Raw genomic sequence first — 9721 nt, 5'->3', positions numbered from 1 at the left:
TTTTTTTTTTTTTTAGTAGAGACGGAGTTTCACCGTGTTAGCCAGGATGGTCTCGATTTCCTGACCTCGTGATCCCCCCATCTTGGCCTCCCAAAGTGCTGGGATTACAGGCTTGAGCTATGGAAGTACATTTCTTAATGAGATGAATTGGCCTTTATTTTTTCAAGGCCAGGCATGGTGGCTCATGCCTGTAATCCCAGCAATCTGCAAAGCGGAGGTGGGTAGACCACCTGAGGTCAGGAGTTTGAGACCAGCCTGGCCAACATGGTGAAGCCCTGTCTGTACTGAAAGTACAAAAATTAGCTGGGCATGGTGGCGGGCACCTATAATCCCAGCTGCTCAGGAGGCTGACACAGGAGAATCACTTGAACCCAGGAGAAGGAGGTTGCAGTGAGCCGAGATCCTGCCATTGCACTCCAGCCTGGGTGACAAGAGCAAAACTGTGTCTCAAAAAAAAAAAAAAAAAAGTAAATAAATATATACTTTTTTAAAATAAATAAATAATTTTAGTTTAAGTGTGTGTAAATGAATATTAGTCATTACTAGAATGAGACACAGCTGTGAAAAACCTTATTTCACATATATAAAGTGGAGGGAATTTTGCTATAACTATGTCAAACTACGTCACTCAATTCTTCAAACTTTCCAGTTATATGCCAAAAATCACATAATCTTCGGTCTTTAAAAATTGTTTTTAATGACTTATTAGCTAACAATTTGATTAGTTTCTCCTTTGGCTTTTGGAAAGCAAATAACTGGAAACTACCTGACTTTTAAAAGGATTTTTCCTCAGTCATTAGAGTCATTAATTCTCTCAGTTTGTGAGAAGTTTGACAAGACTTACCAACCATTAACTGCACCTAATTTTCTTCTGTTAGAGGCACCTTGTTTAAGAAAGTTTGGGGAATAGTAAATATTGTTAAATTCTCTTTTGTGTGTGTGGTGATCTCAGCTCACCACAACCTCTGCCTTCCAGGTTCAAGCAATTCTCCTGCCTCAGCCTCCTGAGTAGCTGGGATTACAGGCATGCACCATGATGCCCATCTAATTTTGTGTTTTTAGTAGAGACAGGATTTCTCCAGGTTGGTCAGGCTGGTCTTGAACTCCTGACCCCAGGTGATCCGCCCGCCTTGGCCTCCCAAAGTGTTGGGATTATAGGCGTGAGCCACCACGGCTGGCCTAATACTGCTAAATTCTATACGACACAGTTTTTGATAAAACTATTTTATCTTATCAAGTAAGTACCTTGAATATATTTTTCTCAAAACCTTGAAATTCTAGATGTAGCTCAATGTATACAACAATGTTGTCCAGTAGAAACATAATGAGTCATGTATATTAATTTTTTTTTTTTTTTGAGGCAGATCCTCTCTCTTGATGCCCAGGCTGGAGTGCAGTGGCAAGATCTCAGCTCACTGCAACCTCCACCTCCTGGGTTCAAGCGATTCTCCTGCCTCAGCTTCCCGAGTAGCTGGGATTATAGGTGCATGCTACCACAGCTGGCTAATTTTTGTACTTTTAGTAGGAACGGGGTTTCACCTTGTTGGCCAGGCTGGTCTCCTGACCTCAGGTGATCCACCCGGCTTCGCAAGGTGCTAGGATTTACAGGCATGAGCCACCTCATTCGGCCAGATTAAATCGACTTTGGTGTAACATAAATTAATCTGTTTTGTATTGTAAGTGATAAAACATAATCTTAAATATAAGACTCTTTTTTTTTTTTGAGACAGAGTCTCGCTCTGTCGCCCAGGCTGGAGTGCAGTGGCTGGATCTCAGCTCACTGCAAGCTCCGCCTCCCGGGTTTACGCCATTCTCCTGCCTCAGCCTCCTGAGTAGCTGGGACTACAGGCACCCGCCACCTCGCCCGGCTAGTTTTTTGTATTTTTTAGTAGAGACGGGGTTTCACCGTATTAGCCAGGATGGTCTCGATCTCCTGACCTCGTGATCCGCCTGTCTCGGCCTCCCAAAGTGCTGGGATTACAGGCTTGAGCCACCGCGCCTGGCAAATATAAGACTCTTATTATGCTGAGACGTGCATACTTCTTGAAGACAGGAGTTTGAGACCAGTCTGGGCAACACGGTGAAACCCTGTCTGTACTAAAAATATAAAAATCAGCTGGACATGGTGGTGCACGACTGTAGTCCCGGCTACTCGGGAGGTTGTGGCATGAGAATCACTTGAACCCAGGAGGCAGACGTTGCAGTAAGCCAAGATTGAGCCACTGCACTCCAGCCTGGGCAACAGAGCAAGACTTTGTCTAAAAAAAAAAGAGATATGGCATATATATAAGCAAATGTGCATATATACATATTGATCCCTGGTATTTGATTTTTAGGAACAGTTGAATGAAAAACATAAAATAATTCTATTAATTTAAAATGAATCCTAATATTATGCCATTAATTTTTTAGATAGCATCACACATTTTTCTTATTTATTTAGCAAAAAAGAGAAAGTTATATAATACTAATATATATATTATATATATATAATATATATTTAGATAGAGTCTCACTCTGTCACCCAGGCTAGAATGCAGTGGTGTGATCTGGGCTCACTGCAACCTCTGCCTCCCAGGTTTAAAGATTCTCCTGCCTCAGCCTTTGGAATAGCTGGGATTACAGGTGCGCACTACCACACCCGGCTAATTTTTATATTTTTAGTAGAAATGAGGTTTCACCATGTTGTCCAGGCTGGTCTTAAACTCCTGACCTCAGGTGATCCACCCACCTCCGCCTCCCAAAGTGTTGGGATTACAGGTGTAAGCTACTGCGCCCGGCGTGAAAATCAGTTACTCCTGCTGCTAGAATAAAATTTTACTTTTTGGTCATAGAAACCATAAAATATCAAACATTTCAAAAAAGGAGAGATGATGGGGTGATAGAATTCTAAGATGGCCCCCGTCTCAAGATTTTTGCCCCTTTCGTGTGTATGCTCCATATGATCCCCTGCCCTTGAGCGTGGGCAGAGCCTGTGGATGCGATGGGATAGCCGATCCTTTGATTAGGTTATATTACAGAAGACTGTCTCAGCAGATGAGAGAGTCTCCAGGTGGTTATAAAGTAAACTGCTATGTTGTGAGAGTGGCTGTGAGAGGGCCATGAGGCGAAGAGCTGCAGGGGCTTCTAGGGGTTAAGAGCAAATGGCTGACAGCCAGTAAGAAAGCTGGGACAGTGGCTCACGCCTGTAATCCCAGCACTTTGGAAGGCCGAGACGGGCGGATCACGAGGTCAGGAGATCGAGACCATCCTGGCTAACACGGTGAAACCCCGTCTCTACTAAAAATACAAAAAAAATTAGCCAGGCGTAGTGGTGGGCGCCTGTAGTCCCAGCTACTCGGGAGGCTGAGGCAGGAGAATGGTGTGAACCCGGGAGGTGGAGCTTGCAGCGAGCGGAGATCGCGCCACTGCACTCCAGCCTGGGCGACTGAGCAAGACTCCGTCTCAAAAAGAAAAAAGAAAGCTGGGACCTCAGGCCTACAACTGAGAGAACTGAATTCTGCTGACAACCAGTAAGTTTGGAAGAGGACCCCATCCTGAGCCTCGGATGATATCAGACCCCCAGACTACACCTTGATTGCAGCCTGTGAGAACTGAGTAGAGAAATCAGTTAAATCCTGCCGGGACTTCTGGAAACTTAGATCATAAAGGTGTGTTGTTTCAAGTTTCTAAATTCATGGTTCATAGCAATTTTTAATGTAATATAAAAAAATGAATACAGATGGCCTATAGTAAGGAACTAAATATTATTGATATGATTTAATACAACATATTCTAGATGGATACAGTGGCTCACACCTGTAATCCCAGGACATTTGAAGGCTGAGATAGGAGGACTGCTTGAGGCCAGGAGTTTGAGGCTGCAGGGAGCTATGACAGCTCCACTCTGTTCCGGCCTGGGTGACACAGCAAGACCCTATCTCAATACAATAAAATAAATAAGATAAAATAAAATAAAATAAAAAATTTCTAACTACTGTTTTGAATAATCCATCTGCCCTCTAAAATAAATTATGAAATTATGAATGGGCCACGGTGGCATGAGCCTGTATTCCCAGCTACTCAGGAGGGAGGGTCACTTGAGGTCAGGAGTTTGGGGACGCAGTGTATTATGATTGCTCCTGTGAGTAGTCACTGCAGTCTAGCCTGGGCAATGTAGATGTTATCAAATGGAAATAGAGTCTGCTTACTCTATCCATACAGTTTTGAAGCGGAGAAAGAAAGGTGTTTATTTGTGCAGCAGCAGCAAAGATGATCAGGCAGCTAACCTTAAGTCCCAACCTCCCAGATGGCTTGCAGGTAAAGATTTTTTTTTTTTTTTTTGAGACAGGGTCTTGCTCTGTTGCCCAGGCTGCCCAGGCTGGAGTACAGTGGCTCCATCATGGCTCACTGCAGCCTTAAACTCCTGGGCTCAAGTGATCCTCATACCTCAGCCTCCTAAGTAGCTGGGACTACGGGCACGAGTCACCACACCTGTAGAGATTTTTGTAGAGATAGGGTTTCGCCATGTTACACAGGCTGGTCTCAAACTCCTAAACTCAAACTATCCACCCACCTGGGTCTCCCACAGTGCTGCAATTATAGGCATGAGCCACTGCACCTAGCCTGCAGGTACAGATTTTTAAAGGCAGGGGTGAATTTCAGGAAAGCAGAAGTTAAAGGCAAAATCGTAAACCAGTAGATGGAGGTTATGTATTGGTTTGGCCTAAAAAGGTGGGATACCTTCAAGTGGGGGAGGAGGGCGCTTCCAGGTCATAGGTAGATTCAAAGACTTTTTTTCCTGTGTTAGCTCTTGCTTGTGGGTGTGACTTCCTCTAGTCCCCTCAGGAAGAAATTTGGAACAAATTTGGTCAGAGTTCAGTCTTCAGTTCCCCTTTGTCTGAAGTCTTTGTGCCACAGGATCCGTTTGGTGGGGGTCTGGGTTTCTGAAAAACAACTCAGACACATATGTTCAGATGTTTTCTTTAGTTTCTATAGGGGAACCAAACATCCTGTGATTTTTAACTTCCTTGTTTTTTTCTTTTTTTTCTAAGACAAGAGTTTCATTCTTATCGCCCAGGCTGGAGTGCAGTGGCATGATCTGGGCTCACTGCAACCTCTGCCGCCTGGGTTCAAGCGATTCTCCTGCCTCAGCCTCCTGAGTAGCTGGGATTACGGCATGCGCCACCACGCTCGGCTAAGTTTTTTGGTATTTTTAGTAGAGACAGGGTTTCTCCATGTTAGTCAGGCTGATCTTGAACTCCTGACCTCGGGTGATCCGCCATCCTCAGCCTCCCAAAGTGCTGAGATTACAGGCGTGAGCCACTGTGCCCGGCCTTAACTTCCTTTACTATGCTTTTAAGCTACCCTCTTGATTACCAAATTGCTCCTTTACTTCTCAAGGCTAGTTAGGTACCTGGGAATTTCCCTTGAAGGAACTCAAGGTTTTCCTCTATTTTCGTGCTTCACGCCTAAGAAGGGTCCCTACTCTGTCTCAGGATCACCATGGCTTCCATAGTCCACATTACTTTCAGAACATCCCAACAAGACCAATAATCTCATTTATAAATCAGTGACTCACCCTAAACAGAAATATGTGTAAGTTTGGGAAAGGCAGGAAGCTCTAAGGAGGATTCATGGTACTTTTTTTTTGAGACGGAGTCTCGCTCTGTTGCCTAGGCTGGAGTGCAGTGATGCAATCTCGGCTCACTGCAAGCTCTGCCTCCGGGGTTCATGCCATTCTCCTGCCTCAGCCTCCCAAGTAGGTGGGACTACAGGCGCCCGCCACCACGCCCGGCTGATTTTTTTGTATTTTTAGTAGAGACGGGGTTTTACCATGTTAGCCAGGATGGTCTCGGTCTCCTGACCTTGTGATCCGCCCGCCTCGGGCTCCCAAAGTGCTGGGATAACAGGCGTGAGCCACTGCTCCCGGCATGGTATCTTGATTAACATTAAAGGGACTGTTTCCAGTTGTCCATTGGTTTGGCATCTTAGAAGTTCTCACACTTGGGACTTTGTCAGACTGCAGTCATATTCAGGATGGAGGTTGGGAATGACTTTTTTTTGTAAAGTGGGATGAGTGCTGCTATGGCGGGGAAATAGGAAAGATACCCTGAGATACGCTTTAGGGAGGGTATGCAAGGAAGTTGAAGGCGTGGAAATAGAGTTTCTTAAAATTATACACATCTAGGCCGGGTGTGGTGGCTCACGCCTGTAATCCCAGCACTCTGGGGGGCCGAGGCAGGTGGATCACAAGGTCAGGAGATCGAGACCGGCCTGGCCAACATAGTGAAACCCTATCTCTACTAAAAATACAAAAAATTAGCTGGGCATGGTGGTGGGTGCCTGTAATCCCAGCTACTCAGGAGGCTGAGGCAGGAGAATTGCTTGAACCTGGGAGGTGGAGGATGCAGTGAACTGAGATTGGGCCTCTGCACTCCAGTCTGGGTGACAGCGTGAGACTGTCTCAAAAAAAAAAAAAAAAAAAAAGATTCTATACATCTATGTATCCCCTAGAAAGTCTTCCTGTTCTCCAGTTTGAAGACTTTCACTCTGAAATATGTGTTCCTCCCAGTCAACAACTTTATCTTATCTTTACTCCCTTCCTATTCTCCCTTCCCTTAGCACCAGGCTAAGTAGACATTGATCTCCCTCTTGGAACCAAGGAGATTCTGCCAGAAATAGGGTCCCTTGACTGGACAGGGCAGGATAACTGCAGTCAAATTCTTGCTTCCTAATCTCCATTACATTGATTTCCTGTAGGCCTTTTACCACTGCATTACTTCAGAAAGGCAGATTACCATGTGAAAGGAACCATTTCCTCTAATTACTCTTAAATTTAACATAGATTTGTTGAACCCTGCGTAAAAACCCCGTGTTTGTTTGGCGTGTGTATGGTGGGAGGTAAGGGAGATAGTACCACTGGGGAAATAGATTCATCTATAGAAAACTCAGACGCACAACTATTTCATTTAGGCATCACCTGTACTCCTGAAGATCCCACATCAATTCAAACCTTACATTTTTCAAGACTAATTTGGACAAAGGACTGTGGTGAAACCATTTCTGTTTTGCAGCTAAACCAGCAACAATATTAGCAATGAAATTAGCTACCCAGCTTTGAAATAATGTAATTTTGATAATTTTTTACTTTGGGAAATTTGCATTATTTCCAAATTTACGCATTGAAAGAATATTTATTAATACTCTTATATCACAGGATTTCACCATCTTATAATTCAAATTCTCAGTGTGTTTGCACTGTCCAATGAAGAAAAGTACTGTAACTGAATTAAATGTTTTGAGGAGGGCTCCTTATTCTGTAAATTAAACATCTGGGGTCTCCAATGCTTGGCAGAGTGTAGGCACTTGGTGGGTGAGCAGCATGTGAGTACCTCGTTGAACTCACTCTCAGGGTACATAGTACGTATGGTGGAAATCCTATGGTTTCAGAAAACCGTGAATAGGTCCAAGGAGACTTTTTTTTGGGGGGGGGTGCTATATGTGTCAAACATTAATATATGTTTAAAATTAAACAAACAAACAAACAGGATGGTAGGAAGCAGCTTTGTTCTGCCTGAGGCTGGAATGTAATGGCTCAGTACCGCCACCCATCAAATTGGGATTTTCACTTCTCCTACTCTCCAGTCAAGTCTGTATCAGTGCAAATGGAGGGGGTGGGGGCTGGGGGTGGGGAAGGTAAGGAGGTAGCTGTTCTTCCTGCATGCATTCTTTCCCTCTCAGACCAAAGGGATATGGGAGATGCAAAACCTTAACTAAGATAGCTGGAAGAAGGTCCATCTGAAAACACACTCAAAAGCAAACCCACGGCACTGCCAAGGGAAAAGGGTACTGAGCTGCAGGAGGACTGTGTGCAGAGTGGCTGATCTCCTCTAGACCACAAGGTCAGGGGGAGGAGGGCGGTTTGCTTCTAGGTCAGCCCTCAGGCCTTTGTGTGACCCAGGGATTGGGAAGATACCAAAATCTAAATCTCAATGTAGGTCTCAAAGTTTATTTTAAATAATGCAACAGAAGACAATGACAGCAAAAAAGCTCAGTGAATCTTTGAAAGGGATCATTGTAAAGACACAAGAATGGAACCCAGGTGGAACTCAGCTGGCGGTGGTTTCCAACCTTGACTCACTATTAAAATCCTCTGGAGAGCTCTTAAAATCCCAATGCTAAGGTTGGACTTCAGACAACTACAACAGAATCTGTAGGGTTGGGACCCAGGTATGAATATTTTTTAAACTCCTCAGTTTATTCCCATGTGCAGTGAAGGCTGCTTTTGGAGCGAGCTGGGAGACCACCTTTTACCTTCCAGGCAAAGGCTCATTGCATTTTAGTTAGCAGATTCTATTTATAAGTCAAGCTTATTTAGTCTGCCATAAATACTCAAGGGTAGACAATGATATTACGGCATACTTGATATTTGGAGTATATATTCCACAGGAACTATGAAGAAGGGTTTTTGTTTGTTTGTTTGTTTGTTTTGAGACAGTCTCGCTCTGTTGCCCAGGCTGGAGTGCAGTAGCGCAATCTTGGCTCACTGCAACCTCCACCTCCTGGGTTCCTGTGGCCTCAGCCTCCTGAGTAACTGGGATTACAGGCGCCTGCCACCGCGCCCGTATCTGGCGAAGAAGGTATTATGCTTTTTTATTAGTTGGCTTCTTCCCTTTCCTTTTTTCTTTTTCTTTCTTTTTTCTTTTCTTTTCTTTTCTTTTTTTTGAGAGGGAGTCTTGCCCTGTCGCCCAGGCTAATTTTTTGTATTTTTTAGTAGAGACGGGGTTTCACTGTGTTAGCCAGGATGGTCTGGATCTCTTGACCTCGTGATCCGCCCGCCTCGGCCTCCCAAAGTGTTGGGATTACAGGCGTGAGCCACCGCGCCCGGCCGGCTGGAACAAGTTTGACAAGTTTAAGATCTGAGTGGTAGAAGATGAAGTTAGAGTGGTAGTCAGGGGACACATCATGGGTTTAAAGATTAAACATGAAAATATCTGGAAAGATACACAAAAATCTTATTAACAGTGACTATTTTGTGCGTGCGAATTGGAAATGAGAATCAGTCTTTAATTTCCTGTATTCTACTAGAGTTTGAATTTTTAAAGCATTTTAATATGCATAAAATAGAAATATGCTTCAAAGAAAAATAGTTAATAGAATATTGAGCAGCAATCAGTGAAGGTAAACACTGTACCTAGCAGCTTGATAATTCCTTTGGTTCTAGTCCCCCTAGTGGTTATGGTGAGGTAGTGCTGCTGATTATGTCCGAGCACAAACATCCTAGAGAGAGAGCTAAAATATCTTTAATACAACTCTGAAACACTCGGCTGGGCACTGTGGCTCACGCCTGTAATCCCAGCACTCTGGGAGGCCGAGGCAGGTGGATCACCTGAGGTTCGGAGTTCGAGACCAGCCTGACCCAGTGATCAACATGAAGAAACCCCGTCTCTACTAAACACACAAAATTAGCTGGGCATGATGGCACATACCTGTAGTCCCAACTACTTGGGAGCCTGAGGCAGAAGAATCGCTTGAAACCGGGAGGCGTAGCTTGCAGTGTCACCCAGGCTGGAGTGCAGTGGTGCAATCACAGCTCACTGCAGCCTCAACCTCCTGGGCTCAACCTCCTGGGCTCAATCCTCCCACCTCAGCCTCCTGAGTAGCTGGGCCTACAGACGCATGCCACCAGGCTAATTTATTTATTTATTTATTTATTTATTTATTTATTTATTTATTTATT

This window comes from Piliocolobus tephrosceles, chromosome 9 (assembly GCF_002776525.5).
Source record: "Piliocolobus tephrosceles isolate RC106 chromosome 9, ASM277652v3, whole genome shotgun sequence".
Taxonomy (NCBI): Eukaryota; Metazoa; Chordata; class Mammalia; order Primates; family Cercopithecidae; genus Piliocolobus; species Piliocolobus tephrosceles.
This window is presented reverse-complemented; position numbering follows the sequence as displayed.